The sequence below is a fragment of the Pleurodeles waltl genome, chromosome 1_2 (assembly GCF_031143425.1).
Source record: "Pleurodeles waltl isolate 20211129_DDA chromosome 1_2, aPleWal1.hap1.20221129, whole genome shotgun sequence".
NCBI lineage: Eukaryota > Metazoa > Chordata > Amphibia > Caudata > Salamandridae > Pleurodeles > Pleurodeles waltl.
In genome coordinates, this window is record NC_090437.1 from 334,861,362 (window position 1) to 334,875,835 (window position 14,474).

The window sequence follows — 14,474 nt, forward strand, 5'->3', positions numbered from 1 at the left end:
GGGACGTTGCACAAAAGGATTATCAGAACTATTAGGTCCCGTCTGAACATTGTCATTGCCTGCCACATGACCCAGATGTTTCTGACAGGATGCATTATGTCTTATACCAAGGCTCACAGACCTCTGTGAGGTCTTGCAATGAGTTAAACATTACTATGTCGAAGTATGAGCACTTTTGTTTAAACTCTATGTGAGGCTAAAAATTTGTTGAGTGTCTTTTTAAAGAGGATCATCGTCATCTGTGGGCTAGTGGTGCCACTCATGGTGCCGGCCAGTAGATGTAGGCTCTTAGTACATTCTACAGTAACACGTGAAAGATGTAAGATCTTGCAAGATTTCAGTCAGCTATCTGGGATGTGGGTCAAGTATCTATAGAGATAAGTTCAAAATCCGGGTGCCAATTGTTCCATGTTGGAATGGGATATGTCCAGCGTGGTAAGTGGGCATGTACCCCTGCCCTGAGTGACACAACTGCATGTGAAACTGGTATTCTGACTTTTCTTTGGCTCACCTAAAAAGCTAATCTGGCATGCATGCCCAGACCTATGCTTGCCTATGATGGCTCTGAGGTCCAGAACCCATTCTGTGACCTTGAGGGACACAGCAAGCATGTCTTCTGTCCATAGGAGTACTGTCCATTACCTGGGTTCCTAACATAAAACAGTGTCGACAGCATACTGCTTTTTATAGAATTGATCACAGAAAAGCCCTTTTTCGTGGTTCAGATGGAGTGCGGAGCCTAATGGCACCATTAGTGAAAGTTACGTCACTATGAGACTCTCAGTACCTAGCATTGGCATCCTGTGTGTGCGTTAAGTGCAGGTGTATAAGGTTTGGATGGTAGCAAATCTGCATCTTATGGAGAGGGTATGGTTGCAGAGATCATAGGGATCTGTTTTAGATTACCCCTGTCCAAGAGGGAAATTGGAACACAGCTTTCTCAGCCAGTGGAAGTAAATGACCTGCATTCCTCTAGTTGAAGGAACACTGAAGTGGGGAGGGGGGATAGAGAAATAGCTATCCTTAGAAATATAATGAGGACCTTTTAGCAGGAGGTAGCTGTTTAGTCCTTCCTGAGCACTGCCATTTGGCTGATTGTTGGAGAATTGACGCAAGTAGGCAGATGTTGTTATAAGGAGTAGGGAAGCTTCTAAGCAGGGCCTGCAATTTTGCCTCTCACTGAATGCTACTTCAGGATGGCTGATAATATCCAGATGCATGGTCTTCACACACACATTCTGCTTATGTTTTGGGTACTTCTTCTTACAACCAGCATTGTCGCTACCTGCTACCAGAGTCACTACCTTGCAAAAAGGCTGACTCCGCACTGCAGCCAGAAAATGAAGTTTGAAATGGGACCACCCCAATCCAGTTCCTGTACTTTAAACAGAGAATTAAAACCACTAATCTGAAAAATCAGGATAAAGATGGGACACAAACCATCCCAGTTCCAGTTCCTAGTTCTTACTGACTAAGGAAATGAGTCTTCTGCACAGTACTCAAAAAGCTGCTATGAAACAGGACTGGTATCTGCTTGACAGCCAGTCTCCAAGAAGTGAAAATACATCACTTGAAGTCTGCAAACTTGCTAGAGGGATGTGGGTATGCCTAGCATCTAGAAGCCTGCCTGTCTGCTCATAGAAGGAAGAAGTGTGCCTGCAAGAAGAAAGACCATCTGAGAGGTGAAGCAAAGCCATATTCCCAGCCTGTGGAACATCCAGAAGAGATGACTTGTAACTGGATGCCTACTGAAATGCGTGCATTATGGTCCATTCACCATCACCTCTTTTATTTTATTTTTAAAAAGATATTCCTCAAAATTAAGAATCAGATTTTTAAATTGACCTTGAAATATTTAATATATTGAATTACAAACAAGAATTATACATTGCTTCCATTCTATATTAAAAAGAGAAATGAATGCAATTTACAGAGCACACTACAGCTTTCTCTTTTTTTAATTGAATATCCAAACGAGCCCTACTCTTGGTAAGTCAATAATGGAAACACTGACATATGAACTCATAATACATGGACTGTCTGTCCATTAGGCTATCTGAAATGACTCAATATGTGATACTTGTGTTTTTATAACAAAGTATGAGCACATACCCTGCTGTGATGGGTCACCTAGCCTCCATGCATGGTTCATGTGGTGAAGTGTGTGAGGAATTGAAAACCTCCCAAGTGACAAAATGCCGTCTGGCATCATCATAACATTGCCTGAAGGACCTGTTTGCCATTACCTCAACAAGCTGCAATCCTGCAAGGCCTGTGCTGCTTGTGTCTAGTAACAGAGGATTTGTAAATGGTGGCAAATCATCCGTGAGGATCTCAAGGCACTGAATTGTAGGCACAGGAAGATTAAGGCCTCATTATGACATTGGCGGTGACTGTTAAAGTGGCGGTAATACCGCCAACAGACTGGCGGTAATTACCGCCAAATTATGACCATGGCGGTGATCCTTCCCATAGACAGCCAATGTACCTCACCAACCGCCAGAGCGTTAACACCACGGTGGTAGCCAACAACAACCAGGCGGAAGACAAAGTACCGCCCACCATAATATGGCATAGCAAACTGCCACGATTTCCAGGGCAGTAGCAACGCCATCAAAAGCCTGGAGGAAACACTGCATAGAAAACGGAAGACTCACCAACAGGTACACAGAGGACTCCGCCGCCGCCATGGAACCGGGACTTCAAGTCTTCCCGATGCTCTTCTATGCCATGGTCCTCAATGGCTGAAGTGGCATTAAGGGGCACCCACTTACTGAAACCCACCACCAGGTTTTCATGCCATCCAACAAAAAAAGGTTGTCACACTCACTGTACTCACCCCCTTATGGCTGCTGTGATGCCCTCAAGCGCCCATCCAGCTCTGGGTAGGCCACTGCCAATATGCAGGCCATCAGGGAGGTCAAGTTCCAACGGGCACCCCGCCCTCATTGGGAGGCTGGTCTTCCGGGACCAGCGTCTCAGGTCCTCCCATCTTTTCCTGCAATGGGTGCTCCGCCTGCTATAGACCCCCAGGGTCCGCACGTCTTTGGCGATGGCACGCCACAATCCCTTCTTCTGATGGGCACTGACCTGCAGAGATAATACAGACAGGAGGACGCCATTAACCATACAATCTGGCCTGTCACACATATAGCTCACAAATTACATTTCCATCTCCATTGGCACACACCTCACCCGGAGCCCTGCAGGTACTCTACCACCAGACATACCCCACACCTTGTCACATGCCTCGTCCCTGTGGTGTACTCACCTGTTGGTCTGCAGGCCCATACAGCTGTCCATATAGGGATAATATTATTGGGGCGATTGATGGTACACATATTGCATTTGTCCCCCCCCCCACCACAATGAACAGGTGTTCAGGAATCAGAAGAGTTTCCACTCACTCAATGTGCAAATGGTGTGCCTTGTGGACCAGTACATCTCCCACGACTACCTGGGTCGGTGCATGATGCCTTCGTCCTGAGGAATAGCAGCATCCCACATGTGATGGCACAATTACAGAGGCACAGGGTATGGCTGATAAGTGAGCCTGAGTCCCCACCCAAGATATGTCAGTGTCTGCCTTCTGGAGTCATCCCCATACCATTGTGTGAGGCTAATGTTTGTCCTTCAATTCTTGCAGGTGATTCTGGCTACCCAAACCTGTCTTGGCTCCTGACCCCTGTGAGGAATGCCAGGACAGGGGCTGAGAATCGGTATAATAATACACATAGGCGAACCAGGCAAATCATAGAACGTATCTTCGGCCTCCTGAAGGCGAGGTTCAGATGCCTCCATCTGACAGGTGGATCCATGTGCTACTCCCCTGAGAAGGTCTGCCAGATAGTTGTAGTATGCTGCATGTTGCACAACCTGGCCCTCAGACGACATGTGCCTTACCTGCAGGAGGAGGAGATTGGAAACGCCCATGTGGCAGCAGTGGACCCTGAGGACAGTGAGGATGAGGAGGCAGAGGATGAGGATGTGGACAACAGGACATCAGTAATACAGCAGTACTTCCAATGACACACAGGTGAGGCAGTGGAACTGACCATTCCTCTAATTATGTATGTTTTTTTACAGTGTAGCTGTAGCAGGATGGCAGTCACTTCCTTTGCATCTCAACTAACTGTCACTTATGCCTTCTCTATTTGCAGATATTGGTGTTCTTACTGTTGTGCACTGATGTCATGACTACAAACAGCTACAGTTCATCATTTGTATACTATATCAAAGTTCATGTCAATTGCACAAGATGTAACTGTTAACATTTTCATCAGATAAAGCACTATCACTCAAGTTGTGTCCAAGGGTGTTTATTGTAGTGCAAGTAATAGAAGGAATAGTGAAATGGAATGGGGTGAAGATAGAGGTAAGTCCAGGGTACTGGTCCAGTCTGTTTGTAGCACGGGTCCAGTGTCCAAGCGGCTATAGGAAGAGGAGCAATGGAAGTTCAAAGTGGACAAGGTGACAGAGTGGCACACAAGGGGGACATTTAGGAGGGTGTCATTATTTTAGCAGCGGCCTTGGTCTTGGCAAGTGTCTCTGGCATCTATCTGGGTCGCAGGGAACGTTTGCGGGGTGGCTCACCTTCTGCAGGGGGAGGGCTATTGGTGGCCTGTGGGTCCTGTGGCAGGGCCTCCTGTCCACTAGCTGCAGCAGATGTGGTGGGCTGTTCAGTTGACTGGCTAGTGGGCGGGGCACGCTTGTGTGCTGTACATTCCCTCATGATGTTAGCCATATCAGCCAGCACCCCTGCTATGGAGACCATGGTGGTGTTGAGGGCCTGCAAATCCTCCCTGATCTCCTGATGGTGTACCACCTGCAGCGGCTTATTCTCCTGCATGTTGCTAAGTATCTGGCTCATCTTGTCCTGGGATTGTTGGTAAGCCCCCAGGACATTAGTGAGTCGGCTCCCTGGGCCTATCCTCCCCCTGGTGCACAGCTGTCCTCCGAGTGGCCCTGTTCTCCTGTGCCTGTGTCCCCTGAACGGTGTGCCCACTGACTCCAGGACCCTGATTGTCTTGGCTGTGAGGTGTAGACTAGGGTCCCTGTACAGGTGGGCACACTGCTGATTGATGTGTCCTGGGGACAGAGGTGTGGGGACGTTGGCTGGGTGCTGTGGTGTTGGATACTGAGGGGGGAGGCTCTGTGGTAGACTGGGAGTGGGGTGGCCAACTGACCATTGGTTCCTGATGGGCCAGGTAGTTCATCCAGATCCAGAAGTCCAGAGTTGCTGTCATCACTGGGGACATCTTCTGTTGGGGGGCTGGATAGTTGTAGTGCCTCCTCCCCACTGGGATTGGCTGGGGCACCTGTGGGGATGTAAGTGATGTATTATGCTTCGTGTCTGTGACATATTGTACATCCCTAGCTTCCCCTATATCATTGCTGTAGCCCTGCCACCTTTGTTTGTGTATGGTGATGTATAGTGGGATTGTTAGTTCTCCATGCTGTGCATGCTTTGGTGATGGGTGTACATGGAGGGCTGTACGTGCATTGGTATGGCATCTAGGGCTTGGCATTGGGGTTAGTCACATGTGTTGGTGCGCTGTGTGGGATGAGTGGAATGATGGGAGTCAGGATGAGGGGGTGAGATGGAATGCAGGTATGGGGGTGATAAGTAATAAATACTGACTCACCAGTATCGAGTCCTCCGGCTACTCCAGTGAGTCCCTCCAGATGCAGGATTGCCATGACTTGCTCCTCCCATGTTCTCAGTTGTGGGGGAAGAGGTGAGGGTCCACCGCCAGTCCTCTGGATGGTGAGCTGTTGCCTTGCTGGCACGGAACGTACCTTCCCCCGTAGGTCGTTCCACCTCTTCCTGATGTCATCCCTTGTTCTTGGATTCTGTCCCACGGTGTTCACCCTGTCCACGATTCTCCGCCATAGCTCCATCTTGCTGGCAATGGATATTTGCTGTATCTGTGCTCCGAAGAGCTGTGGCTCTGCCCTGACTATTTCCTCCTCCATGACCCGTAACTCCTCATCTGTGAAACGGGGGTGCCTTAGTGGGGGCATGGGTGTTGTGTGGTGTGTTTTGTGCAGAGGGCGTTGAGTAGTGTGGTGGGGTGTGGGATGTATGGGTGGTTGTGGTGTGTGTGTGTGTGTAGTTGTCTCAGTGATTTGCGTGGCTAGCTATTGCAGTCTTTTCGTTTTGGCAAAGTATTGTGTGTAATGTGGGTGTGTGTTTTATAGTGCTGTGGGTGTGGTGTGTGTATGAGTGTCAGGTGTGTGATTTTAGCTTTGGCCAACGTTGTGTTGATTTGAATTTGGGGGCCATTCGGACCACACCGGTGTGTACGTCCAATAGTTTACGTCCGTTGAATGTCCACTGTGGTGATTCATGGGTCATATTGTGGTGGGCGTTGTTTTGTTGACGTAACAGTAAGAGTGTTCGTACCGACACTTTAACACTGACCTTTGGTCTGGCAGATTTGTGTTTGTGGCAGTATTCTGTCGGTTTAGTGTGTGTGTGTCATAATATGGTGAACGGATGTTCGTCTCCGTGAAGGTATGTTGGGGGCTGTCACCTCGGCGGTAAGCGGCATTTACCGCCAATGTCATAATGACCACCTAAGTGATTTGCCCAGAATCACAGGATGTGGAGCTGCTGCGAGACTCAAACATAGTTCTCCCAGCTCCGAAGTCAGCAGCTCAGACCATTACACCACATCCTCTCCCTTTTTTTAAACGGGGACTGCTGCCAAGGCTTGTCATGCTGTTTTTTCCAAGCAGCAAGTTCCAGGAGGCATGGCCACTGCCTGCAATTCTTCGTCTTACCAGCTGAGGCACTGACTGTGCAACTGCAAAAAGGGCAAACCACCAATTACATGCCTGACTAATGCCCTCATTATGACACTGGCGGTGAGTGATAAAGTGACAGCAATACCGCCAACAGGCTGGCGGTAAGTACCACCAAATTATGACCATGGCGGTGAGAACTCCCATAGACAGCCAATGTAACACACCAACCGCCAGGGCGGAAACAACACTCACCACAGCGGTAGTCAACAACAACCAGATGGCAGACAAAGTACCGCCCACCACATTAAGACACTTCACACTGCCACCTTTTCCTAGGAAGTACCAACGCCATCAAAGGCCTGGTGGAAACGCATCACTGAAGAGAAAGGACTCACCATCGGAGACACAGGGAAAAAGAACACCGCCATGGAACCTGAACTGCAAGTCGTTCTGATGATCTTCTATGTTATGCTCCACCAGGAACACCAACGCCGACAAAAACAACGACAGTGAGTACAGTTGCCTAGCAAACAAGGGAGAGTGGGAGGAAAATGAGAGTGGCACACACACACGCAACGTTGCACACCCGACACACACACACCATGCACAAAACCAGCTACACACGAAAAAAAATTGTCCCCGAAAAACAGCAGAATAATGCAAGGACAACAGGAATGGACTAAAGTGATGTAGATCAATATAAAAATTACTAATTTGATTTGTCAATGAAACAGATATGTACACATGTACAGAAAGGGACACTGCCCAGTCCAATGTTCAAAGGGCCCACATGGCTACAAGCACAGTCCAAGGCCCAACTCGAATCCTGACCACATCTGGATAGTAAACTGCAGGAGCATCAGTTTGCAAATAGGCGGGCACCTCAGGGGGGGGAGGGCACCTCAGCTGAATGCTGGAAAAAGATCACTGGTTCTGGAGGGGGCCCCATGCCCATTACTCTGTCCTGGGGAGTGCAAGGCCACAGTCTCTCAGGTGGGTGACTTACCCGCTGGTTCTGGAGGGGGCTCCATGCCCATTACTCTGTCCTGGGGAGTGCAAGACCACATTCTCTGGAGTGGGTGACTTCCCCACTGATTCTGGAGGGGACTCCATGCCCATTGCTCTTTCCTGGGGAGTGCAAGGCCACAGTCTCTCAGGTGGGTCACTTGCCCACTGGTTCTGGAGGGGGTTCCATGCCCATTACTCCGTCCTGGGGAGTGCAAGGTCACAGTCTATGGAGTGGGTGACAACCCCACTGGCTATGGAGGGGGCAACTCGCACAGCAGCTCCTGGAATGTGGCCTACCTGGCGTCCGCTGACGGTGACGGTTGCAGTGTGGTGGTGGATGGAGGAGCTTCCTGGGCAGCATCTGCACTGTCTGACGGCTGCAGTGTGGTGGTGGATGGAGGAGTCTTTTGGGCAGCCTTTGCGCTGTCTGATGGCTGCAGTGTGGTGGTGGGTGGAGGAGGATCCTGGGCAGCCTCTGCACTTTCTGATGGCTGCAATTCATCAGCTGGGGGCGGGGGGCCCCGTGACAGCTGGTGGAGGACAGCCTCCGCTTGAGTAGAGGGCTTTGTCTCCTCCAGTACATTTGGCGTGGATCTCTTACCTTTCCTGGCAGGGGTGCAGGCTCCTTCCCCTTCTTTCCTGGTGGTGCAGGCTCCTTCCCCTTATTTCCTGGTGGTGCAGGCTCCTTCTCCTTGACAGGGCCAGGTTATGAAACATGCAGCATGCCACGACTATCTGGCAGACCTTCTCAGGTGAGTAGCACAGGGATCCATCTGTCATATGGAGGCACCTGAACCTGGCCTTCAGGAGGCCGAAGGTCCTTTCGATGATCCGTCTGGTTTGCCCATGAGCCTCATTGGAACATTCTTCAGCCTTGTCCTGGCATTCCTCACAGGGGTCAGCAGCCACAATAGGTTTGGGTAGCCAGAGTCACCTGCGGGTATTGAGGGACAACATTTAGCCACACACTATCCTATGAGTTTAACACCAGAGGCATACACTAACATACAGTGATTGGGGACCAAGGCTCACTTATTAGCCACACCCTGTGCCTCTGTAGTTGGACCATCACATTTGGGATGCTGCTGTTCCTCTGGACAAACGCATCATGCACCGACCCAGGATACTTATCATTGATGTGGGAGATGTACTGGTCCCCCAGGCACAGCATCTGAACATTCATGGAGTAGAAACTCTAACGATTCCTGTACACCTGTTCTTTCTGGTGGGGGAGACAAACGCAATATGTCACGTCAATCGCCCCAATAATATTGGGGATATGTCCCATTGCATAGGATCCGGCTGTGACAGTGGCTAAATCTTTCACCTTGGGGAAAGCTATGTAGTTGCACTTGTGTTTTTCCAGGGCAGACAACTCTCTTGCCAGCACGATTGAGAACATTGGCTGTGACATTCCTGCTGCCAAGCCCACTGTCACTTGGAAAGAACCTGTTGCCAGGAAATGGAGTACTGATAGCACTTGCACAAGAGGGAGGATCCCAGTCGGATGATGGATAGATGAGATCAGGTCTGGCTCCAAGTGGGCACACAGCTCTGGGATTGTAGCCCTGTCCAGTCTATAGGTGAGTATAATATGCCTGTCCTCCAGTGTAGCTAAGTCTACCAGGAGTCTGGACGTGGGGGTATGTCTCCACCTCCTATTCATCTGCAGCTGTAGGTATCTAAGGGACACAAGAGTGAGTAGGCTGTCACAACTTGAATAACAAAACCACAACAGCAGTCCACAAGGTGCACTTGTGTATTGGGACAGTGTTAATGGGGAAGAATTTGCCAATTTAATCAGTGACGCAGCAATTGTTGATATGCCTGTTCCCTCCCCTCTGAAATGGCGACCACCTGTTCTGTAAGTAGGGACAGGTGGAAGTAAGGTTACTCCGCCCACATTGGGCATCGTGGCAGAAGGCAGTCTTGCACCACCATGCAATTCCTCATTGGATAATATGGGGCTGTATGGAGTAAAGTGGCCAATGGGGATCTACGCCGGCGGTGACGGTGTACACCGGCGCGGATGTGACCGCCATTTTCTATCCCAATCCTCACTTGTTTCCTGACCTTCAACAGGAGAAGACCTACACTGCGTGTGCTGCTGTGAACTGTGCCTGGAACCTACCATGGCCCACGTGACCGGGAAAAGGGCCCCAGCCTTCACTTTGGAGGAGTTGGAGCGACTGGTGGATGGGGTCCTACCCCAGTACGGACAGCTGTATGGGCCTACAGACCAACAGGTGAGTACACTTTGGCCACAATGCATGTGGCAAGGATGCATGGAGATGTGTGTTCAAGCACTGTGTAAGGGGGGTGGAGGGGTTGGGGGAATGTCTTGTGGCGGTGTACATGATGTACACTAGGCTATGTGTGTGCCAGTGGTGATGGAAACGGGTATGGTGGGCCATTTGTGTGACAGGCTGGACTGTTTGTTTAATGGTGTTCTCCTGTCTGTATTGCCTCTGCAGGTCAGCGCCCATCAAAAGAAGGGATTATGGCGTGCCATCGCCAAAGACGTGGGGACCCTGAGGGTCTATGACAGGCAGAGCACCCACTGTCAGAAACGGTGGGAGGATCTTAGACGCTGGACACGGAAAACCGCGGAGGCCCAGCTATGGATGGCCTCCCAACGAGGAAGGAGTGCCCGTCAGACCCTGACCCTCCTGATGGCCCGCATACTGGCGCTGAGCTACCCTGAGCTGGATGGGCACTTGAGGGCATCACAGCAGCTACAAGGTGGTGAGTTCAGTGGGTATTAATACATATTGTGGCTGGTGGGGTGATATCCGGGTGGTAAATGTGTGTTAATGGATGCCCCTAAGGCCAGGCCAGACATTGCAGCGTGGGTCATCTGAAGGGTAATGGGTGTATGGCAAATACAGGTGACCTCGCATGTTAGCAGTCCATTTCAGGCAGGGCGTTGTGGGTCCCAGGAGTGCTGCAGTTGGTGGGGTGTAGTCCTCATCATGCCTCAGTGACTAGCCATATCCCTGGTAGTGTAATGCATAGTGCTTAAGCTGGTTCCCTGTGTGTGACGGTGCTGTGTAGGCCAACTGTGGTATTGGTGCTGTCATTGACCAAGTGTTTCCTTTGTCTCTCTCCCCCCCTTTCTTGTTTTGTCATCCTGTCCATGTGTGCATTAGCATCATCTGGTGGAGGAGCAGGGGCACCGGCGACAGCGGGAGCTGCATACCACATGACCCAGGAGGCAGAATCCACTGACGCAGATGGAACCAGTGGGACTGAGGGCGAGTGGAGCACCAGGCCGGAGACTGGAAGATACAACACTGACTCAGATACCTCCTCCGATGGGAGCTCCCTGGTGGTGGTGGACACCTCTGTGACCACCCCAGCTGCAGTTACAGCCGCCACCCCTGTACCAGCACCACCCTCCCAGCAGCCCCTCAGCGAATTGCCCGTGCCCGCTCACCCAGGAGGGTGGGCATCTCCTTCACCCTAGGCACCTCAGGCCCTGCCCCAGTGAGCCCTGCTGCCCTGAGTGAGGAGGCTATTGACCTCCTGAGATCCATCTCGGTAGGGCAGTCAACCATTGTGAATGCATTCCAGGTGCTGGCATCCCAGATGCAGCAAAGAAATGCATTCCTGGAGAGCATTCACATTGGATTGGTGGCCCAAAAGAGATCGATTCAGGCTCTGGCCTCCTCTCTGATTGCAGCCATTGTCCCTGTTTCTACCATCCCCCTTCGAACTTCCACTTCCCAGTCCCATTCTTCTCAATCCCAACCCATCCCAGGCACACATACAGACGAGCATGCACACAAGGCAACTCCCAAGAGTGTCACAGGCAAACACAAGCACCACACTTCATCCCACAAGCACTCACTCAAACATCATACAGTTACAGACACAACAATATCCACAGCCTCCACAGTCTCCACCTCCTCCTCCTCCACCACCTCCCTCCCAGTCACATCCACACTCACACCTGCATGCACTACATCAACATCCACTACCACCTTCACCACACCAAGAAGAACACACACCTCACCTGCAGACACCTCCACAACAGCCATGCACGCGTCCTCTCTGTCCTTTCGCACCCTGTCTGTCCCCCCTCCTAAAGGACACAAACGCAAGCACTCACTCACCCAACAGCCATCAACCTCACATCAGCATACAGCCCATGCACCTTCACCCAAGTCCAGCAGACATACACCTCCAACAACCACTCCCTCAACCTCCACTCCCATTAGTCCTCCCTCCTCCTGCCCTAACATCCCTAAAAAGCTTTTCCTTTCCCAAATTGACCTCTTCCCTACCCCTACCCCCGTCCTGCCCATATGGGCAGGGTACCAAGGACACAGCCCAGCATCTCAGCCAAACACTCCACGGGGACAGTGTAGCACCATCTACTCATGGTGGTAAGGATACAACACCTCCATCAAAGAAGGGGAAGGAGCCAGCACCGCCAGGTAACAGGGGGAAAGGAGACTGCACCACCAGGAAAGAAGGGGAAGGAGCCTCCACCACTAGGAAAGAAGGGGAAGGAGCCTGCCCCACCAGACAGGAAGGGGAAGAGCCCGTCCACCCCTGGCAGGAAGGGTAAGGGATCCACACCCCATGCACTGAAGGAAACAACGCCCTCTACTCAAGCGGAGGCCGTCAGGGTGACACCTCCACCACCACCAGCTGTCACAGGGCCCCCACAACCAGCTGAGGAATTGGAGCCATCAGAAACTGCAGAGGCTGCCCAGGATCCTCCTCCATCCACCACCACACTGCTGTCATCAGAGGGTGCAGAGGCTGCCCAGGAGGCTCCTCCATCCACCATCACACTGCAGCCATCGGACTGTGCAGAGGCTGCACAGGAGGCTCCTCCATCCACCACCACACTGCAACCGTCACCGCCAGCAGACGCCAGGTAGGCCACACTACAGGAGCTGCTGTGCGAGTTTCCCCCTCTAGAACCAGTGGGGTAGTCACCCACTTCAGACTCTGTGGCCTTCCACTCCCCAGGACAGAGTAATGGGCATGAAACCCCTTCCAGAACCAGTGGGCAAGTGACCCACCTGAGAGACTGTGGCCTTACACTCCCCAGGACAGAGCAGTGGGCATGGAGCTCCCTCCAGAACCAGTGGGGAAGTCACCCACCCCAGAGAATGTGGCCTTGCACTCCCCAGGAGAGAGTAATTGGCATGGAGCCCCCTCCAGAACCAGTGGGCAAGTCACCCACCTGAGAGACTGTGGCCTTGCACTCCCCAGGACAGAGTAATGGGCATGGAGCCCCCTCCAGAACCAGCGGGGAAGTCACCCACTTGAGAGACTGTGGCCTCACACTCCCCAGTACAGAGTAATTGGCATGGAGCCCCCTCCTGAACCAGTGGGCAAGTGAACCACCTGAGAGACTGTGGCCTTGCACTCCCCAGAACAGAGCAATAGGCATGGAGCCCCCTCCAGAACCAGTGGGGAAGTCACCCACCCCACAGAATGTAGCCTTGCATTCCCCAGGACAGAGTAATGGGCATGGAGACCCCTCCAGAACCAGTGGGGAAGTCACCCACTTGAGAGACTGTGGCTTTGCACTTCCCAGTACAGAGTAATGGGCATGGAGCCCCCTCCAGAACCAGTGGGCAAGTGAACCACCTGAGAGACTTTGGCCTTGCACTCCCCAGAACAGAGAAATAGGCATGGACCCCCTCCAGAACCAGTGGGGAAGTCACCCACTCCAGAGAATGTGGCCTTGCACTCCCCAGGACAGAGTAATGGGCATGGAGCCCCCTCCAGAACCAGCAGGTAAGTCACCCACCTGAGAGACTGTGGCCTTGCACTCCCCAGGAAAGAGCAATGGGCATGGAGTCCCCTCCAGAATCAGTGGGCAAGTGACCCATCTGAGAGACTGGCCTTGCACTCCCCCGGAGAGAGCAATGGGCATGGCGCCCCCTCCAGAACCAGTGGGTTTGTTCCCGCATCCGGCTGAGGTGCCCCCTGAGGTGCCTGCCCATTTGCAAACTGATGTCCCTGCAGAGTTCTATCTGGATGAAGTCAGGATTCAAGTTGAGTCTTAGACTGTTCCCTGTGGCCACGGGCCCTTTGAACATTGGACTGGGCAGTGTCCCTTTGTGTACATGTGTACATATCTGTTTCATTGACATATTGATCAATATTTAACATGTTGATTTGAATACAATCACTTTCGTCCATTCCTGTTGTCCTTGCATTATTCTGCAGTGTATCGGGGCAAATTGTTTTTCGTGTGCAGCTGGACGTGTGTATGGTGTGTGTGTGTGTGTCGGGTGTGTTTTGCACGTGTGTGTCACTTTCGTTTTCCTCCCTCCCTCCCTTGTGTGGTAGGCGGCTGTACTCACCGTCGTCGTCTTCATCGGCGTTGGTGTTCCAGGTGGAGCATAACGTAGAAGATCATCGGGAAAACTTGCAGTTCGGGTTCCATGGCAGCATTCTTCTTCCCTGTGTCTCCGATGGTGAATCCTTTCTCTTCTGTGATGCGTTTCCACCAGATTTTTGATGGCGTTGGTACGGCCCCAGAAAAGGTGGTGGTTTGCAGTGTCTTAATATGGTGGGCAGTACTGTGTCTTCCGCCTGCCTGTTGGCGGCTACCGCCGTGGTGAGTGTTGTTTCTGCCCTGGTGGTTGGTGCAGTACATTGGCTGTCTATGTCTATGGGAGTTCTCACTCCAATGGTCATAATTTGGCAGTAATTACCGCCAGTCTGTTGGCGGTATTACCACCACT